The sequence below is a fragment of the Zonotrichia albicollis genome, chromosome 18, assembly GCF_047830755.1.
Source record: "Zonotrichia albicollis isolate bZonAlb1 chromosome 18, bZonAlb1.hap1, whole genome shotgun sequence".
In the NCBI taxonomy this organism is placed as follows: domain Eukaryota; kingdom Metazoa; phylum Chordata; class Aves; order Passeriformes; family Passerellidae; genus Zonotrichia; species Zonotrichia albicollis.
In genome coordinates, this window is record NC_133836.1 from 7,550,524 (window position 1) to 7,571,343 (window position 20,820).

Below are 20,820 nucleotides of genomic sequence, written 5' to 3' on the forward strand. Positions count from 1 at the left end.
GTGTAAACTGAATAACCACTGAGATTTTTCCAGGTTGGATGGCCTCATTTTAAATTTAAGAGAAACTGTAGCCTCGGTAAGTATGGTTTCAAATATTGTCTTTTTACTCCTGCTAATGAGGTCTAACAGGTATTTTCATTGTCCCTGCATGCTGACATGCTTCTTGAAGTCTTGTCCAGAGTAAACTCCCTGAGTGCAGTCAGAGCATTTTACAGAGCTACAATATTCTACATGAGCTGCTCACTTTGGGGTTTAAACTGGAACACAGAGTGGAGAAATTGCCATGCTACAAAGCCAATTAGTAGCCGTGGATACTGCTAGGTAAAAATATTAGAAAATTAATAGAGAAATGACTAGCAAAATGTATTTAGAACTCTGAGAAACTTTGTCAGAAAAGTAAGGGATACATTTTTCAATTCATTTCAATTTTCTTTTATATCTTTAAATCCACGGATTTTGATAAGAAGTTCCCAATAAGTCAGGTGAGCTTCTGAAACAGCATAGTATTGCCTCAGTATATGCCCTAAATTTGATGCTGAGAACAAATACTGATTTTACTCTATGTAAAGGCATTTCTATTTCTGCATTTTTAATCTACTTTAATTTCCTAAAATATTTCATTGCAGGTTCTAACTAATAAGGATAACTAGTAACTCCTAAAAATGTAATAAGGTAAGCATAATTTTTGATTATTTTTTGCTTATTTTCATATGCCACTTAATCCCAAAGCAAAAAGAATAACAGATGAGCATACAGACAAAATAAAATTGGAATAGAATTTAGTGCATTATTTATATTATACCTAATGATAGATTGTTGTCAGGGTGTTGTGTACAATTAAGTTTTGCCTGTTCCCATTTCTGCGTGTATATTTTGTTACATCTACTGAAAATTGTTTCTACAGTTTAGACCAGGAGTTAGAAAAGATAGCTCAGTACAACAGCTACACATATTTTTGCTAGCACATTTATTCTGATAAAAACATAAAAGCCATGGATGCCATAGTGTTTCTAACCAAAGCAGTTGGGTATTTTAATGACTTTCGAGTTTGAAGACTTCTCTTCAGAGGCTTTTGTCTGTCCAACAAAGTAGGCAATTCTGTGCCCATATAAATTGCCATTTGTCTAAATGCCAGTGACTTCAGTGTACTCAAAGCTAAGGTTGGCCATTAATTTCAGTGGGATGCAAGTATTTGTCTAAAGTGCTTTGTTAAAGGGGAATCAATATAAGCATATGCCAAAATGTCTTTCATTATTACAGTTGGGGGAAAGGCTGCAATTATGATTCAAAACATAAAAGGTACAATAGACATCTATGATTAGGCAATGAAATATGCCTTTAATAAGCACAGTGCAGACAGTTTGTTTTGCAATACGTAAACTTGTATAAAATTCATTGACTTTTTCATTCTTTCAGATCTGTGTGCTCTCTTTTAAGAGAGGTTTTTACTTTAATGCATGAAGTTTTCCTGATGTTCTTCCAGCAGAAAGGCTGGGTTTGTATGCATTTATTCTAGTGCCAAACTTGGATTTTACTGGGAAAAGAGGAAACAGCAGAGCAGACCTTTTTTCTTTCTTTTTTTTTTTCCTTTTTCCCAGGGCAGCATGCAACAGATATGCAGTAATTACTCTAACTGATTTTTTTAAAAATTGAATATTTCTGTCCACTACATGTCAAAAAGCTAATTATGTTTCCGTTGTGGTACTCAAAGTCAATATTGTCAGCTCTTCTTAGTTCTAATCCTCTACATTGAATTTTGATGGGCCAGGTGAAATATCCCCTTCAGCACCTTACTGCAATTCTTGTCAATCATCTTGCCATGAAAAACATGCATATTACAAAGGCTTTGGCAACACTGCATCTGATTTCAGTCTTTAATCTTATATGCACCTTAAGAAAACATCATTCCAACTACTGACATTCTGTTTGGGACATGAATGGGATCCTATTTGCTGTGGGAAACAAAAGAAAATCATCTAATCTTTAATGGATATAATGGAGCTCTTTGGCCATCACAGTTTAAAGTCTTAGTAAACCACAGATCTGGGAAGAAAACAATTCTGATGAAGAAATTAGGCAGAATATCTCAGGTGAATAAGTAAAAAAATGCACATTTATTTATTCATATTGCAATTGTAAAATATCTTGCTTCAGGGACTGTTGGACTGAGGAGTGTCTTTTTTTGGAACCCCTAGAATTTCTGTGCGAGGAATGCTGTTCACTGTAGTCCATTTCTTAGCACGGTGCTGTGTGTGCCACTTTTTTTGTTATTCCTTATAGACAAGATCTAGCACATCTAAAATCTTCTGGTCCTACAATGGAAAATTAACATCATTCCTTAAGAAGCTGGAATATAAACTAATAAGGCAGGTTTCCAGAATCTGATTGCATCAGTCATAAAGATACAGTCTGAAGACAAAAATGGATATTCCCTGGGGGAGAGTGTGAAATGAAGACCAGTCTTGTTTGAACAAGGTGCTGTGCATTGTTAGCTGGGTAGAGATATTGGCAGTTGCAGCCTGTCAGAACCAGCATCTCCAAGGAGGGGGTGGGTGAAAATTTTTCCAGGTAGAAGTCTCAGCAGTTTGTAATAGCCTGTGTCCGATATATTAATACATTTATTTAAGGAAAGCCTTTATACTCCATGAAAGATGAACTGTACCCCTACTGCACCTCCTGCCCTGCTTTCTTCCAGATCATACAAACACCAGAAAGACTGTTGGGGTTTTTCTGTCCTCCTTTCATTTACTTTAAAGCAATATGGCAATCTGGCTTGTTATTCCTTGTTTCAGCATAAAGCCAAGGACCAGGATCCCTCTACTTATATCTTTCACAAGGAGACTCTTTTTCCCAAGGAATTACCTAGGTGGTAACATAACTCAAACAAGTCTAAGCTATATATATAGATACTTTTTCAGTCCTTGTCTTTAGAATATTATGTAACTCCAGTATAATAAAATATCAAGGGAAAGAAAACAGTGAAAAAAGTCAGGCTTTAGGCTTTAAACAAAAATTGAGAAAATTAATAAATGTTCCCTTCTTTGTTGGCTCCCTGTGAAAAAAGGCCCAAATGCATTTTTTTTTTCTATGGTGTACTCCCAACAAAACAGTTAAAATGAAAAGCTTGTTTTACTTTTATCTTTTTCTAATGTGTGAATGAACTGTAATGCAGCCAACCAGTATTCTGTTCACACTGTGTCAGAGCAACAGGTTAGAAAGCAGCTTTTACCTTTTGCAGGAGGTTGAGCTCAGCAATCTTTCTTTAAACACCTTTGTTCAATGGAGACAAAGGATTGAGCTTTGGCATTTTTATTTAATCTTGGTAATCTTCCTTTTTTTCTCTCTCTCTCAAAGGATCAAGAGGAAATGCATTAATTTTCAACTTCACACGAAGGCAAGTTGTACAAACACAGCTGAAAACATCAGGAAATGCAATCATTTTCCTTAGAGAAATGGAGTCAAGTAATGTCCTGCTGGCAGTGCACTCCTGGATAATTGGGAAGATGTTGTTAAGCACAGCAATTCAGGCAGCAGGGTGTGCACACTGATAGCACCGTTCAGTTTGGCTGTCCCAGGTGAATGTCTCCTGTAATGTAGAAAGCAGAAATTATTAACCATATGACAGGAAGTAATTTAAAGAACACAGGCTGCTTTGGAGACTTAAGAAATGGCTCTTAGATTGTCAAAGGATATTTTTAAAATTCATTTAATTTACACCAGACTGAGATCTAATTAAATCATGGCAGCAACTTTTGATTTTTACCTCTTTACTTTTCACTGAGTTTATTTCTTAGACACATTTCAAACACAGGAGAATAAGAAGAGTTCTCTTGACACTTCAGAGTTTGCTTGCATTTCTGTCCTTGTTCATTCTATGTATATCCAGAGTTTCTAAGAGTTTCAGGTCAGGATTTTGGTTCTCTTTCTTAATTAAGCATTTATTTGTTACCCTTGAATTTTTCTTGTTCCACCTTTTTGCAAGAGGCTCATTCTCTTTTACTAAGCCACTTGTAGCCCTATTTAAGTGTTAATAAGTGAAGTCCCTTTTGATGGGGTAAGAATCCAATGTATTCATAAGAGAGCATTTTGGGATTTTCTGCTTGCATCTTCAACTCCCTTGTATTTTCCAAATCTGGAAAGGCCAAAGCACCAGAGGAGGCAATTCTAAAGTCCTGTCCATAGCTGTGGTATTGTTCCCCTTGAAGAATGAGAAATTTGTGAGTGTTTACAGCTGGACCTTCTGAAGGGCATCATCTTTCCTTAATGCCAAAATGCATCAGATTCAATATTCACAGCAGTGAATCAGAATCAGTATTCACAGCAGTGCCTCAGGGTTCCCATGACAGTGGCAAAGTGGGACATCTGATGAAATTTGCTTGTGAAATGCAAGGCTGCCTTTTTTGTCACTGAGGTTGCTGAGAGAGAACACTGAGGTGTTGCAGTTTTTGCATTGAGTAGCAAATTCTCAAAATGCAAAAAGCTACTCTGGAGTGATAACATTGTTCATGTGTGGGCTTAAACATCCTTGTGAGGCCACTTCATTGTCTTATGTCTAATTCTGGGAGTCCTGATATTTCCCAAGTTCACAAGTTGGGTGAACATTTGCATTAAGCCATTGTGTTGATCCCTAGGAGCAGCAGAGGGGGGTGCCCCCTTGGATCTGCATTATTGATTGAAGCACTCTCCCTCACTGTACTTCAGTGAAGTGTAGCCAAGAACAACAAGATAAGAATTAATGTAAGTGACAAGGGAGTTCCTCAGACCCTGCCAGTGCACATTAGCCTGGCTGAAGAGAAAAAGAAGCTGATACTTGAGTCTTTTGAGTTGTGAAGGGTCTGGTCAGTCCTTGAAGGGGAAGCACATGAATGGCCCAGTTGTCATCGCATTTTATTTTTCCTCCAACTTTGACTAATGGTGCATTTCCTCTGGCCTCCCACGGGCCATCCGTGGCTGACTTGCTTTGTCACTCCTCACATCCAGTCACTGCCTTTACTGTCCACGCTGTTCCCATGGTGGGAACCCGGTGTCCTGTAAAGAAACGCACAGGCACAAACCATCTGTCATTCTTCCACTCCTCTTTCAAGCCACCACTTCCCATACTGTGTGGCCTTGCAGGCTGAAAGCAATCTGCCTCCCCCTGCATGCCTGCAGTACATGCCAGCTCTCACCCCACTCGATAAGGGACCTCCCAACACTCTGCCTGTAAAAATACTCATGGGCATCTCCCAGCTGATAACCAGCTCTGCCTTTTTATTGCGCTCATGGGATGATAAGTTGTCTGGATCAACAAGGAATTGTCCCCTTTTCAAGCAAAGGGTCAAATTAGTTGTGAGTTGTGAAGTTAATCATTGTGACCACAAATAATTTGTAGTGTGCTATGGACAAAGGAGAGAAAAAGAGAGACTAGAAGGGAAATTATTGTAGGGCACAAAGAAGCAAAGTGATTGGGAAGGAGGGAGGAGAGAATGGCTGCCAGTGCAGTACAGGATGTTGAGCTAGGCATGTAGGCTCTGCTGGATTTGGTCTCATGCACCTGTGGACTGTGCAATAATAGAACAAGGTTCTTTAATGTCATTTGAGAGTCTGAATTAATCCACACACAAGATGCCTTAGAGAGAGGAAGATACCTGACTTTGCACCAGAAACACTCCTTTTATGCATATGCAAGTTGATTATATTCCTTGCACATCTCCAGGCAATCTGAATCATGTCAATCTAGTCTCTGCTGGAAATGAATAATGCATCATCTACTGAAAAGCCTCAGTTTTGTTTTCTGGGGTGAGAAGCCTGAGTTTTTTGCTGAAAATACAAATCCGAAGGTGTGCTGAATTTGCTTGGAAATGCTGCAAAGCTATTCTCATTTCCTGTAACTCTTGCAAGGTTGGCCCTTTTCCATGGCTAAGCCCCAATTCTTAGCCAGCCAGAATGAAGTGGCAGGGGAAATTCACTCTCTCTTTCATCTTCTAGTGTATCTAGGAAAGCGAGAACCAAGACTTTGAGCCATTAATTCCTGAGTCTGTGACTTGATTTGCTGCAGCAGAAACTGTGTTTTAAGGGTTTTGTCTTCTCTTACCAAAGCTAATTGTTAATTGCATCTTCTTTTATCCAGCCACTGCCACAAGGAATCAGCCTTCTGTGCTGATGACAGATCTGTCTCTCTGCTATCAGACTCTGTGCTTCTGCCATCTCAGTTTCCTAAGAATTGCCTCTGCCTGGGAGCCAGTGGAGCAGCCCTGTTGGGGGCAAAGCATTTCTCTGGGGAGGATGATGATGGATGACAGAGAGATGCCCTTCCACGTGGCTAGGACATTGAGGCTGTGTTAATTTTTTATCCCCTCCCCAATATCCCCCTTTTCCTGCTCTGAATTCCTAAAACAAATCTAGGCTTTGCTGTATGAACAACACACAGATGCTATAGTTACTTGAAAGAACATATTTTATGGCACAGGATGCAATGCATCCCTTGGTGGAAATGGTAGAAAGAGATAATTGCTACAGGTGGCAGAGGCTGCTGGATGGCCATCAGAGGGTACACAAGGTATACATTTGAATGCTTCTGCCAAATTTTTAGTGTTTACACCAGTAACACTGCTTCTTTTTCTCTTATTACTGTCATGTATGTGATTTTGCTCCAGTTCTCAGACTGGCTTCCCTCCTGGGCTTAGGGAAGAAGCAGGTCTGGCATTGCTACTGCACTGAGGTTCTCTTGGGCCTTAGGGAATGGCTTTGTAATGATGTAGCTACACTGGCACAAAACTCTGGCCATGTACCAGCACAAAACAAAGCTTGTCTGGAAGCAACTTGCTCTGAAAAATATCTGCAAGCAGTACAGATGCCTTCATGGAGATGGGTTCTCAGGACTGGATCTCAGCCATGTTGAGAATCAGCTTTGTGTTGATGTACTTCCCTGAAATATTCTTTTAATAGTTGAACAGCCTTGAGCAGAGATCATATTTCCAGTTTGGGATTCCCTTTATACATCTTTCATTAATACAGGGATTCTCTGCAATCAGAGACCAGCACCACAGAACAGCTGGATCCATTTTGGCTTGACAAGGGGCATGGGCATTTTTTATATATATTTATGGCTTTTGTGAACATTCAAAATGCTTTTTATAAATATTAAAAATAATCAAGGGTTCTGGAAAGAATTCATCCTGTATTACCATCATCTGCAGGAGTTCTTCCATCTTCCTCTAGAATATGTATTGCTAGCTGACACTGTGAACTAACTGGTCCAGTCTGGGAATTCCTAGCTACAGCTTGAGGAAAAGGGAGGCTGTGAAGGGAATTGGTATCTCTTGATCATCAGAGAGAGCAAATACAATGCAGGCGGCAGTCTGGCTGCCCCTGGAGCAAGTCAGAAGCAAGAAACTTGCAAGCAGGCACCTCAGAGAGCTCCCCAGAGCTTTGCTTTGCCTGCTGCACCCGCTGTGGTTACTTGGTAGGTTACTTGCCCTGCTTGTCTTGAGGTAGCTGCAGTTGAGGCATCTGTTTTCCATTTAGAGCTTGGAGGATGCCCAGGTCTGACTTGGCATGCAGTCTGCACTGGGCATCAGCAGTACAGATGTGGAAACCACAAACCCGATTAATATGAGCCTAGAGTAAAAACTCAAATAAGCTTATAAATAAAACCAGACTTGCAGATTATTTGTTTCCATATTAGTCTATAATAGACCCTACTCAATATGTTTGTTTTATTTGGTTTGGTGACCGACATAGGTATTTATATTTCCAATAAAAATTTAAATCAGAATACAACAGATGAAGTAAGCTTAAATTATTTCTGCAGAAGATGATTGCAACTGTCTGAAGCATGTAATTCCTTACATGAAATGTTAGCCTGCTTTGAACAGAGATGTGGCAGACTTCTCACTATTTAATTTACCATTCCATCATAGCTCCACATCCTACATTTTTATATTAAAACAGACTCCTAAATGGACTCTAATCCTCAATGAATAATCCAGAGGTGTTGGATAGCTTGGTGGGTCTAATTCTTGGTATAAGCACCATCTGTGTGATCTTGGGTGAGTCACTAAATGAGCCCCATGTCCTAGTTTAAAGTGGTGACTGTCTTTTCATCCCTGCCAGGCTCCTGCTGGACTCTTGAGTTTGATGACCTCAGGTGCTCCTTCCCAGTGCAACTTCAGCTGCTCCAGTGCAGGTAATGAAACCATTTAGAGAAGAGAGTTCCAAAGAACCATCTGAGAAGATTCTTCACCATTGCTGACAGACATTTTACTCAGTGGAGCAGATCTCTTCCTGGGAACTGATGGCTCTTATTCCAATGGTGAGATTACCTTGATTCAGCTCCACTTAAACACAGCTGCACCAGAAGAATTCTGTGGTTCAGGAGCAGTGGGACATGTAGTTTATTCTGCCTGCATTGTGACACTCAGGATGGGACACCTGCATGCACAAAGCCTGAGCAATCTCTGAGGTGAGGCCTTGTACACACCTGTGCTGAGCAGTATCTCCAGGTGACCAGTGAGGGCTACCTGGCTTTCAGACTGTACCATGTGACATAACAGGAATTATGCCTCACCCCCCTAAACCTCCTAAATAGAGAATAGAGGGAACTAAGCACTTCCATGTGCTGGTTTGGATCTCACATGGGCTGTAAAGGGAGCAGAAAATTCCCAGCGGGATGAACCTGTGCCTTGGGTAAGTACTGACAACTGTCAAGTGACTTCTTTGTGCTTGTGGAGCTCTAAGGCAAATGAATAAACAAACAATGCTCTCTTCCCATCTCTGCCTTGCAAAAACATAAGGAAAATAACTTTTATACCCTTTGTTAGGATGTCAGTGCCGGAGTAAAGACACCAGCCATTTGTCCATTCAAATGTCCAGTTTTCATTTTCCATTGTTTCTCTGGAATCCCTTGTTTTCCCTTCTCTTCAGCTGGTTGAGCAATGGCCTGTTCTTATAAAACAAGTTGTCAGCTTTGTAACAGTCCTGACTTCTCATTGTTTGAAAGGCAAGAGGGTCACTCAAAGTAAACTCTCGTGTGCAAGATAGTGTTTTTCCACATGGAAATGTTGGAGGGCCACTCTGTGCTGTCAGCCCAGAAAGGCCAGAAGATGCCTTCAGACTCCCCAGGTGCCTCTGTGTTTGTTTTCTAATGTTATTGCACACACAATATCATTAATATTATGTCCAAAGCTTGTCTTTATAAACAGAGTCAACACATCTAACTTATTAGTCAGCCACTGGGAAAAAGGAAAGGATTAGGTCAACACTGTGAGGAATTAACCCTTTTCATTGCCCAGAAAAGAAATCAAAGGTGATAAAATCTCTTGAAACTGCAAAAGAGACTTGATTATTTTCTCTCACAAATTAATGGAAGTACTTCCTCTCACTTTGGCACTCAAATGTAAGAGGTGTCCTGCAGGACTCGGAAAAGACTGGTGAACTTACAAGAGATTTTACAAAATTATTTTCTTTCCCATGGCATATGCCATTGAAGGGCAGGAAATTTTCCTCCTACCGACCTTCTTCTTTTTTCAGTCTCCGTTTCCCTGCAGGCTGCCTCAGGTACTGGGCTAGGCTTGGCATGTAGACACCATTAGAAATAGAGGCGAGACTGCACGGAGCAAAGTGTCCAAGTGCTGAGTGAGCGCCCAATGGGCCGTAGCAAAATGCACAACCAAGTCAAAGAAAAATGGAAAATATTCCATAAAATTCATCTTTGCATCCCTTTTTCCTCTCTTGATATATGGCCCCTTATTCACAGCTGCCCGGGCCCCGGCCTGGTGTAAATATGTCAGTGCAGCAATGAGACGGAACACGGGCGCGGGAGCGCCGGCGGCTGCTCCCAGATAAAACACTGAGCTGGAGCCCTGCAGTTTATTGTAAATAAAGATCAAGGCAGAGCAGCAACATTTCTGTTCAGCTCCAGCCTGCCAAGGTTGCTAGTCCAGCTCCTTTCACAACTACCATATGTCCACATGGATTTCCCCTTGCAGAAAGGGACGTGTCCCTCTTGTCACAGCTCTGTGGCCTTTGCAAGTTCCCCAGTTCTTTCCCTGGGTGGTTTTACAGTGGCCTGAAGCACTGATGGCAGATGGGACAAGGGCTGGGCATGGAGGTGAACTTCTAACTGTTCTGCCCACAGTGCTGTACCTGAACAGTCCCTTTGTGGGCCTGGGACACGTTAATGCTTAGTTTGGCTCTCCTCAGCAGAGGGCACTGGATCCTGTAAATGGGAATTGATGCCGGGAAGCACAGGGGTCTGATCACTTTTGCAGATGGACTGATTTTCTGATTTTTTTCCTTCTGGATACTGGTAGTGTAGAAGAGAAGTCTGCAGCTCTGTCTGCTGCATGCTGATTGACTGAGAGACAGCCATGGCATGTGTTAGCAGATGATAAACTTGTCCTTTACATATATTTTTTATTTTAATTAAGAGGTATCTACAAAAACCAATTATCTGGAAATCAGGTTGGCTAAAGTACCAGCCATCTGGCATCCTTCTGAAAAGTAGCACCAGCCAGCTGACACAATGGAGGGAGATACAAACACCTACAAACTAGAGCCTGAACAGCCAGGCTGGGGTGGAAACTGGTTGAATTGTTCAGGCTTGTAGCTGCAGCCCTCAGAGAAAATACAGCAGTGGTCTGAGGAGAGCTGCCTGGATCAGGGAGTTTAGCCTTCTTTGTAGCCCTTGATCCAAAGTCCTCACAGTTTCAATATAAATTTATAATTTGTTCAGTGGGTTCATCTTGTTCTCAGCAATACCCACAAACAATGCACTGTCAGTCCACTCCACTCCCCCTCTTTCATCACGGCCCTTTGCTGTGTGCTGGGATTTGAATTTTCCTCACTCATGGCTCTGATGAGCTGTAAGTTAGAGGCACTAACCAAAAAGCTTAGAAATACATTTTTTAAAATTATTTTTTAAGTTTAGATGGATTTCATGCATGTATGTTGTAACACAACTCTTTTAATAATAGAAGTTTAAATGCTAGTAAAGAACATATATCTAAAATACTTGCTAGGTCTTCATCTGGCACTACTCTAATATGTTGAAGATTTGGCACGATTTATTCATAAAATCAAGAGTAAGAATTCATTCTCCACACTGACAGCTACTGACTAAGTTCTTGAGCTGACCTAGGATGCTTCTTCCTAGATGACAGCTCCAAATGCAAGAGAACTGAATACTACCACAAATATGTGCTTTAGTTCTGCTGAAGAAAACTACAAGGCCATGCTGTCTCCCAAAAGCAGCCAGTAGTTAATAGGGTTTTATACTTCTATAGCAACACATCTCACCACACCCTAGCATTTGCCAGACCCAAACTAGAGGTTAAATGTGCTGGAAAATGTGGCAGAAGCTTCCAGCATTAGCTGATTCCTGAGCTTATTAGGACTCAGGCATGCCTTGCAGAGCAGCAAGATCAGTTTGAGAGCTGGGAGAGAGGAGCAGCTTTTCTTTCACACACCCTCTCTCCACAAGTCTGAGCCTTTGCCTTGGCAATCCAACATATGGTTTAAGGGCTGCCCGTGGCCTGTGGTGCTGTGCCACTGTTCCCATTTACATCAGATAAAAGCCATTATTGCTAAGGGTTGTGGGTTTGATCTTTTTTCTTAAATAGGTCAGCAGGCCCTCACAGCTGGCAGCCATCTCTGGTGCCAGAGCTGGGTGATGAAAGGCCATATCATGGCAGGCTCCAGAGTATCTTTTTATCTGTCCTGCCTGGTACAGCATGTTCCAGGTGGAGACTGGCAGGTGCTGGTGCTAAACCCTGCCCTGCTGCTGCTCCTGGTGACAACAGCACCAGCCCGTGTTCAGACCCCGGCTCCCTCTGACTGCCATGGAAACTGTTGCTCCCGTCACAGTGCTTTAAAACATTGCAGCTTTCTGACCCAGGCATGTTATTCTGGGAAGGGAGAAACTCCTTTGCAAACAGATGTGCTCTAGAAGTGCTTCCTGTAGTCTTCATTAAGCTAAACCAAGCCTACATTTTGCAACTTCACTTTCCATTGCAGAAACCTGATCCTGTACCTTCATTTTTGGTACTGTACATCATTATTCCTTAACACCACTCAGTAGGGAAGTAGGTAAATTATAAACTTGGCTGTAAGTTTTGTTCAGTAGCAATTTCCCTTAGCAGTTTTAAAGTGTGATTTTTTTATCAGTTCCTTGACAGGTTAATGGGGTACATGGACAGGAGACTTCTGCTTTATCCCCTGCAGCCCTGATAATTTGGGGTGTTGCCTGGCTCAGCTCCTAGATGTCAGAGGAAGGAATAACTTGCATTTCTCCCCAGTGATTTGTTGATGCTACTGGTGGATTACAGATGTGATTCACTGCAGAAGGTACTGCTGAGTGCCCCCAGGTATCTGATCTGCCAAGCAAAGCTGGTAGCATCAGGTCCATGAGGAGAGGCCAGTGTCACCCTGGGACCTGACATCGAACAGTGCAGAGTTTTGTTACAAGCCAACTGAAAACGTGGTGCTGTTATTATCTGACACCAGCTGAAACAAAAGCCAAACGTTGATGAATGTCTGATCCTAAAAGTAAACAGTTTGATTTTTTTTTTCCCCTTTGCAAGTCAGGGGCCCTCTAGGGTTTTATCTGATTTTGGCAATCTCCTGCACATTTTGGGGCCTGGAGCATGGTTTTAATTGTTACATCACAAAAGTTGCCAAATAATGTTGGATGCTTCTTAAAAACTCTCTCAATTTTATGGAACTTCTCAACGGCTTGACTAATACAATAATTACTGGAACTCGGCTATGTTGCCTAGTGGCAAATGGAATTTTTTCATAATGATCCTGTCTGTCGTTAATAGCAGGATTTGTTCTTTCTCTCAGTGGGAGAGAGGCCAGAAAGCCATGGTATCTGTCTTTTTTAATGACAGCCAACAGCAAACGGATAAAATAATCAATTATATCCACAGATAGGTAGATAAAGTATAATTTATCATGTCAAAAACAAAAATGTTTTTAATTGGGCTGTTAATCATTTTGTAATTTTAACTAAAGAAATGGGGACTCTGCTTTGTGCTCAGACATCACTAATATTTCATACAACATTTGCTGATCTTATTATAGCTTTAATAATAGTGTTTACCATTAGCTGCCAAAATATAAAATATGATTTCTACTCTCATTAGCTGGAGCCTTTGCAGTTAGAAAAAGATGCCCTTCCCTTTAATTTTTCTTCCTCTAGAAAGATCCAGGAGATAAAAAAGGGGGACCAGTGTACTAATCAGCTGTAACAGTTTCTAAAATATGCTAATATTTTAGTTTGATTAGAAGTGCCCATATTTCAACCAACAAACACGTTACAGAAATTTGTTGGGTATTTTGGGTTTTTTTTTTTCCAGCAAAGCATATAAAAAGATTAGTATAACACAGCAAAAATTAGAAGCTTGGAGTTTTGATTTCTAGCCACACCTGTGTTGTCTTGTGGGAAGCTGGGCAGATAATTTAATCCCTCCTAACTTGTTCTTCATGTCTATAATGTAGGTATTAGATAGCTGCATCATCTGTCTGCTGTACAGTATGTAGGTGTTGTAAGATACATGAAAATTTGTAATAAAGATGGCAAACATCTGGCTGGCTGCAACAGCAGCCTCTCTGATAGGAACCTCTTTGAGGAAGGAAATGGGAAGTTTATGGTTGGACCTAAATCTTCCCCATATTGTAACTGAAAATGTCATCTTAATGCTGCCTGATTTCAGGATCAGTGAAGAATCATCTAGCAGAAAAACCTCTCAGCACTGGGTACTTTGGCTGTCTACTCTTGTTATTATTCCTGTATGCTATGAGCAGATGCCCTGTGTGGGACCAGAGCTGTATTTTACCCATAAATTCTATATTAAAAAAATATTAGCCATCTAAGAAAAGAAATGTGACTCTTAATCATCCCTTTGCCTCAAATAGACTGAAATTACTTCATTGCTTCAGAAGTGTTTCACAGAAGAAAATTAATCTCCATTCCTGTAAACTTGGTTTCCTTCTGAACAGCTCTACTTTCCTTAAATCCAGATCCAGCCTCTGGAGTACTTGCTTTGGGGCAGAACATGCATTTTGGCTAGTTTGGCAAGAGCAGATTTCACTTCCAGTGTAATGGTGAAATGACACCATGTTTCACTCCGGTTTTTGGCTATGAGTTTAATTTTATGTTCATAGCATCTCCCAGAGATGTGTGTAACACAGAGTAGGGCAGAACTGCTCTTCTGTAACTGGATCTGTCTTGGGTGTGGAGCAAATTTAATGGATAGAGTGGGTTTTTTACCGGCCTAATGGCAGGATTGAGGCTGTATTTATACTGAGAAGCAACGAGGAGAAGCTCTGGTGCTGGCTTGCCCAAACATAAATAAATTGGAGCTACATGAACATTCAAAAAGTTCCCAGAGAGTCACATTCCACAACTTAAGGGGCCTGGTGCCTTCACCTGTGCCAATTTTATGTGACTCTTAACTCTGGTCTTAAATAAAAATGAGACTTGCTCTAATGACATCAACAGCCTTCAGTGAAGAAAATACGCTGCTACTTTGATACAGATCCCCTCATAAGGAGGACACTGTAGACAGCCTAAGCTCTTTTTCCCATCTGGTGGGTGAATGTTATGATTCCCTGCTCAGAACTGTGACCTCAACAACAATTCTCTGCTTTCAGTGTTACATTAGATGATTTTATTAGGAATATGGTTATCTGCTGCCCTTGCTTTTGCCACTTGATTTTACTGTCCCTCTCCATTACATGAAAGGATGGAAAAGGGGGATGTGAGTTGACTGGGGGAGGGGAGACAATAGCATGAGCAGGGGGTTAAATGAACCAGCTGTTATGTGTGAAGTATCTACTTTCTAATTGCTTCTGTTGGAATTCAGGGGGAAAAGGCACTGGCTTCAGTTAATTAATAAGGCAGGACTCACATAAACTCCAGCTGTGAGCACAGGACTGGTCTTTAAAGGATAAGCTCAGGAGGTGGAGCAGAGAGTTTGATTTCCTTGCACTAAATCCCATCACATGCTGCTGGTTCTGTGTGTGTCCACTTAAGCCTTTGGTTGGCCTGTCTGGACCAGACATGAGGGATCTGTTGCTGTCCACGTGCCTCACCCCAGGAAAAATGATCTCTCCTCAGAAATCAAAGGTATGAGGCTGTGTTTCAAGCTAGGATGAAACTGCTGTGTTTTCACTTGAGTTTGGAAACCCTAAAAAGTGGGAATGTTTGGATCAAAGGTTTTTTTCAGACTTAACAGAAGCTTGGGCTTTTGCAGCTGGACACAGATACAGGTTTGCCATTTGGTTCTCTTTTCTGTCTAGTTCCAGAGGGTTAGGATTTGGCATCCTGTCAACATCTCTCTCATCTGAGCCCTGCCTCAGAAGCTTTGCTGGAAGGGTAGCACTGATGGGGAGGTTGTGCAGCTGATGCCTCCAGACCATGTCCAAAGGCCATTTTACAGTCACCTCTTTGAGGAGAACAATGCCCAGTTCATTTCCTTCTTTTTCTGAGAGGGGCTCAAAATTATCAGAATTTTTCCGAGTTATGGACAGTGCCCCTAAAACCCACATGAAAGTGCAAATGTCACAGTGTTTCCTTACTTGATCCTGCTCCAAGTCCTGCTGCCATAGGATGTCCCCCACCACCAGTGCAAGGCCCTTCTAGTCAGAGAACAGCTGGGGGGCTGTGCTGAGACAAAAGTGTTCTTCCACTTCCCATGGGATGGCATTTCTGGATTTCAAAGCTTGTTGTTTAAGTGTGTGATGTTAGGAAACAGTGGAATGAGAAAAAAAGGATGTTCCTATGTGTTAATAGCCTGCTTTTCCTCACTGACTGTGGAGGGAAATGAGCTTCCTGCTTAAGGTGAGATGTCATTTTCTGGATGGAAACCTTTGTGTCCCAGCTGGCCTGCTCCTTTTGGTGCCACTGCTCAGGGCAGGTCTCTTGCAGCATGACCACTCTCCCTTGCAGGCCCTCTCCTTTCCTGGCACCTTGCTCCTGCCTTCATCAGCCCCGCTGCTGCTCAGATGAGTGCTGGGGTCAGCACAAGGGAGGGGACATCACCTTGTGGCTGCAAATTGGGAAAGGAGGAGAGCTCCTTGTCACAGAGAGCCCAGCTATTTGTTCTCACCGTACCCTTCCACACACACCTCAAGGCTCAGGCATGCAGGAGGATTTTGATATTTCACTGCTGCAGGTTTCAGTGACAGCTCAGCCTGGTGCAGGACCAAACTCAGACATACATCAATAGCCCCAGTCCCCTGCGCTGGCTGTGCTGAGCTGGACTTTCCTCCAAAGAGAAACAATTCTCAGGTGTTACAGCACGTTCCCAAGCAAGCCAGGTGGGGCCTCACTTGGCAAAGATCTATAAACAGCAGCTCTTTGTCTCCTCAGTTCTCTTCACCCTGAACGTGTTGCTGTTTTCAGAGGTTGGTTTCAAAGTGCTCATTCACAGCCACCAGCCGTATTGTTTTATCTGAGGAGATTAGGGCTGAGAATGTTGTGGTTTTGTAGTGAAAAGACTCCATTGGAAATAGCAGCATATTTGACATGAGACTGTTATTTATGCTCAAATAACCATCTTGTTTAAAGATGAAGAGTCTTTTATTTTTTTCCTTTTCAAGTTTAGATCAATCATGTATGAAGACAAACTCCCACTCAGCCTCCCCTGGCCCCTAATACTTTCATTTCATTCTTCTTCTGCTCATTATTTTATGATTTTGTCCTTGACTGGAACATTTCTCTCTTGCTCTTCCTTACATGCACCATTAAAGAAGGAAAGAACTTACATTTAAAGCTCAAGACTTGTGTAGCTCTTAAGCCATAAATAATGTTTTTCTACAGATTCTATTATTAAATCCTTTTAGTTAGCCTCCCTCTTATTTTACAGCTCATCTGATTAGAGGGGACATACTCTTGTTAAACTTGATTTAACTATTTCTGTTGTGCTTTTGCGAGCAGACATGAGAAAACAAGACCTGGCTGTATGCACTGCTGATCAGAACACTTAGAACATAGGAATGCAAAAAAAAAGATTGCAGCAAGAGAGTTCATTGTTGGTATGGCAAAAACCTGCAGAGAAGCCCTGCAATTCTTGAGATCTAGTTAACTTTCTAAATACAGGCAAGTCTACAAGCAAAGCTAAAATCTGTTTATCTGGGTAGATAAATGCAGTCAAACTACCCTTTCTGTAAAGGGCTGGCAGGCACAAAATCTGTGAAGGAAATACTTTAGTGTGAGGAGATAGTTATGCTCAGGGAAGGGCTGATTTAGGGCAGCTGTAGGAGCTGAACCACTGGGCACTGTGCTTTGCCTCCCCATCTCTGGCTTCTGTTGATGCCAGGCTTGGGCTTTGCTGAGCCAGGCATCAGCTTTTCTCTACAAATGCAGCCAAACCAGCTGCTGCAGCTTGCAGAGATCCTGCAGCAATGAGCTGCACTTCTGCTTGATGCAACCTGCTCAGCTCACACAGTACCCCAGGGGATGGCCAGGGGGTCAGGCCTTGCCCCTGTTACAAACTACAGAACTGAGCACACAGAGGAGAAATTGCCCTACCAGAGACAAAGTGAGTGAAAAGTGCTGAAAAGCCTCATAGTAGACAGCCTAAACAATGAAATTAGTTCCTCCAGTTAGTCCATGGTCATCAGTGAGGCAAATGCCTCTGCCTCCTGGGCCAGACAGGCCAGTGTTTTAATGGTATGCATAAATCTATTGCATTTTTCTCCTCGTGACCTAGCATATTCTGTCAGGCCAATGCATGCTCCAGAGGAGGTGTAGAATTTATGTGTACAATAAAACAATAGAGTTTCAGTGATATCAGCTGTTTGACAAACTTTAATATACATTTGCTATAAAACAGGCAGAAATTACCAGAATGTAATACCCAAATAAAATCCATGATCCATTTGCACGACAGATCTTCAATTTACTCGCATTCATGTGAAAGAGACACATAAAAATGATATCCATGCTTAAAATCACTTAAAAGCAGTCTGAAAGACCCCACAGTTGCAAGTGATACCTCAGTACTTAGCTAATACTCATGTTTCGATGGCTTTGCCTTCATGATTCTTCCAGTGGTTTCTTTATGTTTTTTGGTATTTTGCCAAACACCTGTGAATCAGTGCACAACAAATACTCCTGCCATTTAATTTAGCCTTGCACAGAAAGGCTATATTGGGCCTGATGCAGACCTAATCCCAAACCTCTAAAGAGGTTTAAGGCACTCTGGTTTCACCTAATCCCGAAACCTAAACCAGAATCATTGAAAACCTCCATAACACCACAGGAATGGGCAAATAGTGAGTTTCCACTATGAATTTATTAAAAGGACACAGTGTATCTTTTGGATTTGAGACCTAAAGCTTTGCCTAAGGAGCTTGGACTGTCCACAATAAAAGTGTTTATTTTGAAGTTAGGAGGTTGAAAGGTTTATTTGACTAGAGGGCTGATTTCACCCCTCCCACCCAAAAAACAAAGAGGGGTGATCACCCAGAAGACTGGAAAATAGGAAAAGGGATGAACAAGTAACAAGGGAAGGGCTGCCCAACAAAGCAGTCAAAGATGAAACCCAGGTTTCTCTTTAAGCTCAGTCCCCTTGTGAGAAAGAGCAAGAGCACAGCCCCTTGTGCACAACTGGGCTCTTGGGATCTGAAGTTCCTCACAGCAAACCTGTAAGGAAAGAGTTATTTATGATATTTTAAACACATTGCTGCTGTTCAGAATAGAGCATTTGCTCTTTTGAGATTTCTTCTGATAGGAGATAACATGTAAAAACATGCTGTAATGGAACTTTCAATTACAAACTGCATCCAACTGTAGTAAATTTGATCTTGCATTAACTCATGTTAAATTAATTGGATTCTGTCATTCCTGAATTCTGGTAACCACCTTATCTTGCAGTACAACTCATTATCTTTGCATTGTGAAAGGGGTATTTCATTTTCAAGGCGACTGCAGGGAACAGTAACTGTACCATAGTCTAATAAACATTTAGCCCCTAACAAATTAAAGACCTGAAGTATATTGCACATGTGGTTCCATTATACATAGCAATTTATAGCAATGATTTGCTGCTCTAAATCTCTTAATTCCAATAATTTCAGCAAAACATATTGGGAAATATGGGGCTGTACTTGTGCATTATACAATACAGAATGTACTTATCTGTGCTCAGGACATTCCTCCTAATGAGAGGCCTAACCTCCTCAGTCTACTGTGTTCTCATAACCACCAAATGCCATTTAAAGCCCTTTAGAGCAAGGATTTAGGAATCAGTGTTCCTACTGATGAGAAATTTGATATGGGTAGAAAAGCAAGCTCCAGATTTACCTTCCCAAACTCACAAGAAGTCTCCATGCCTTTGTTTGCATCAATAGAAGTGGAACAGAATAGAATGCACTCATTTAACAGCACTAGATTTAATTTACTTTGAAAGACTCTGGCTCCATAGGCAAAAACGGTAGGAAAACTGAAAAGCATGTTTTATGAGGTACCATGCTTTCTAGCTGCAACTAGAGCAGGACAGCTTCCTGAAAAACTACATAAATGACACAGCTTTTAACTCCTAGGCAGGTGACACAAGCAAGTGATGGTTTATTTGCTTTCCTTGAGCAGGTCTCGGTGTGGCTGGAGAGTAACAGGGGCCTGTGAAAGGGGGATGAGTCCATCTCTCTGCAGTGCTGTCACTGCACACTCTGCACTGCGCTTCCCAACGTCCTGCTGGGGTGCAGGGCTACAGGAGCAGGGTACCATTCCAACCCACAGCAGTTCTGTTCCAACACTACACACTGGTTATTTAACTGCCGCCTGATTCAGTTCAGTTGTGACACCTAACCAGTAACTTCCATTGGGAACCATTTCAAAAGACAACTTTTTTTCTCTAAGGAAGCTCTCCTGCGGGACCTGGCAAATTTTGTACGGCTGTGTTGAACTGAAAGAACAGGGTCTTTATCCCGCACCAAATCCAAGTTCACAGTGGCTCCTGGAGGACACAAATGACTTCAGGAACGCGCTAACCGCAAGCACGGCAGAGCACCCGATAAATGGATGCTGTGCAAGCAGAGAGCCCAAACCACAGCCACTGATCCGCCTTCCCAGCCCGCTGGGGGGAATCGCCCGAGCCACACACGGGCTGGTGGCAGCGACAGCCCGGCCCGGCCCGGCCCTTCCCGGGCTCCACGGGGCAGTGACACGCTCGGGCTCCCGGTGAAGGCCGGGTCCTTCCGGTTACGGAGCGTGAGGAAGCGGGCAGGCGCTAAGCCCCTCGCAGGACCCTCGGAGCGGGGCAGGGCTGCGTTGCCTGCCGGTGCCGCCGCCGGCGCTGGGGGAGCCCCTAACCGAGCCCCCCGAGCTGAGCCGCGCTCGGTCCCGGCCAGCCGGGGCCAGCGGCCACCGGGACCGACAGCGCGTGCGCACCTCCCGCTAACCCGTAACGTCACGCGCGGGGCTCGGCATTCCTCCGTATCCGCCTGGTTCCCGCGGGGATCGCCGAATAATCGCTACCACGCACCCGCCCCGCCGGGCGGAAGAGTTCTCGGTGAGCGGGGGAAGGGAGGACGGGGGAACCCCGCGCTCGGCCGCGGGCGTGGCGGTGGGGTCGGATCAGGCTAAGAGGGCTCTGTTGTCACCGGCGCGGCGCCGCCTCACGGGCCGGAGGAGGCGGCGGTGCTGTGCGCACGCGTGGGGCGTCACCAGGGCAACGGCTCCTGGAGGCTCGGCCGCCGCGTGCGGGGCGCGCGACGGAGGCAACGTGACCCACCGCCCGCGGGGCGCGGCACCTGAGGGCTCCTCACAGCTCCGCGCGGCCCCTCAGAGGCTCTTGTGGCTCCTCAGAGGCACTTATGGCTCCGCACGGCCCC

General features: G+C 43.0%; 1 protein-coding gene and 1 long non-coding RNA gene across 3 annotated transcripts in view; both read left to right on the top strand.

Annotated features, from left to right (window-relative positions):
- The first annotated feature begins 721 nt into the window (after positions 1-721).
- Positions 722-19,315, top strand: LOC141731167 (uncharacterized). The gene is made up of 3 exons (XR_012583120.1): positions 722-2,475; positions 3,355-3,575; positions 8,095-19,315. It is a non-coding gene; the product is annotated as an uncharacterized LOC141731167 (long non-coding RNA).
- Positions 19,316-20,358: 1,043 nt separating this feature from the next.
- The window catches only part of GNB1L (G protein subunit beta 1 like), a 48,901-nt gene continuing 48,439 nt past the window's right edge, over positions 20,359-20,820 (top strand). The window contains exon 1 of one of the 2 annotated variants that reach the window (XM_074554670.1): positions 20,359-20,498. The gene's annotated coding sequence lies outside the window, so the exon portion shown is untranslated. The remainder of the gene's footprint in view (positions 20,499-20,820) is intronic. The other variant, XM_074554673.1, reaches the window with a different exon arrangement.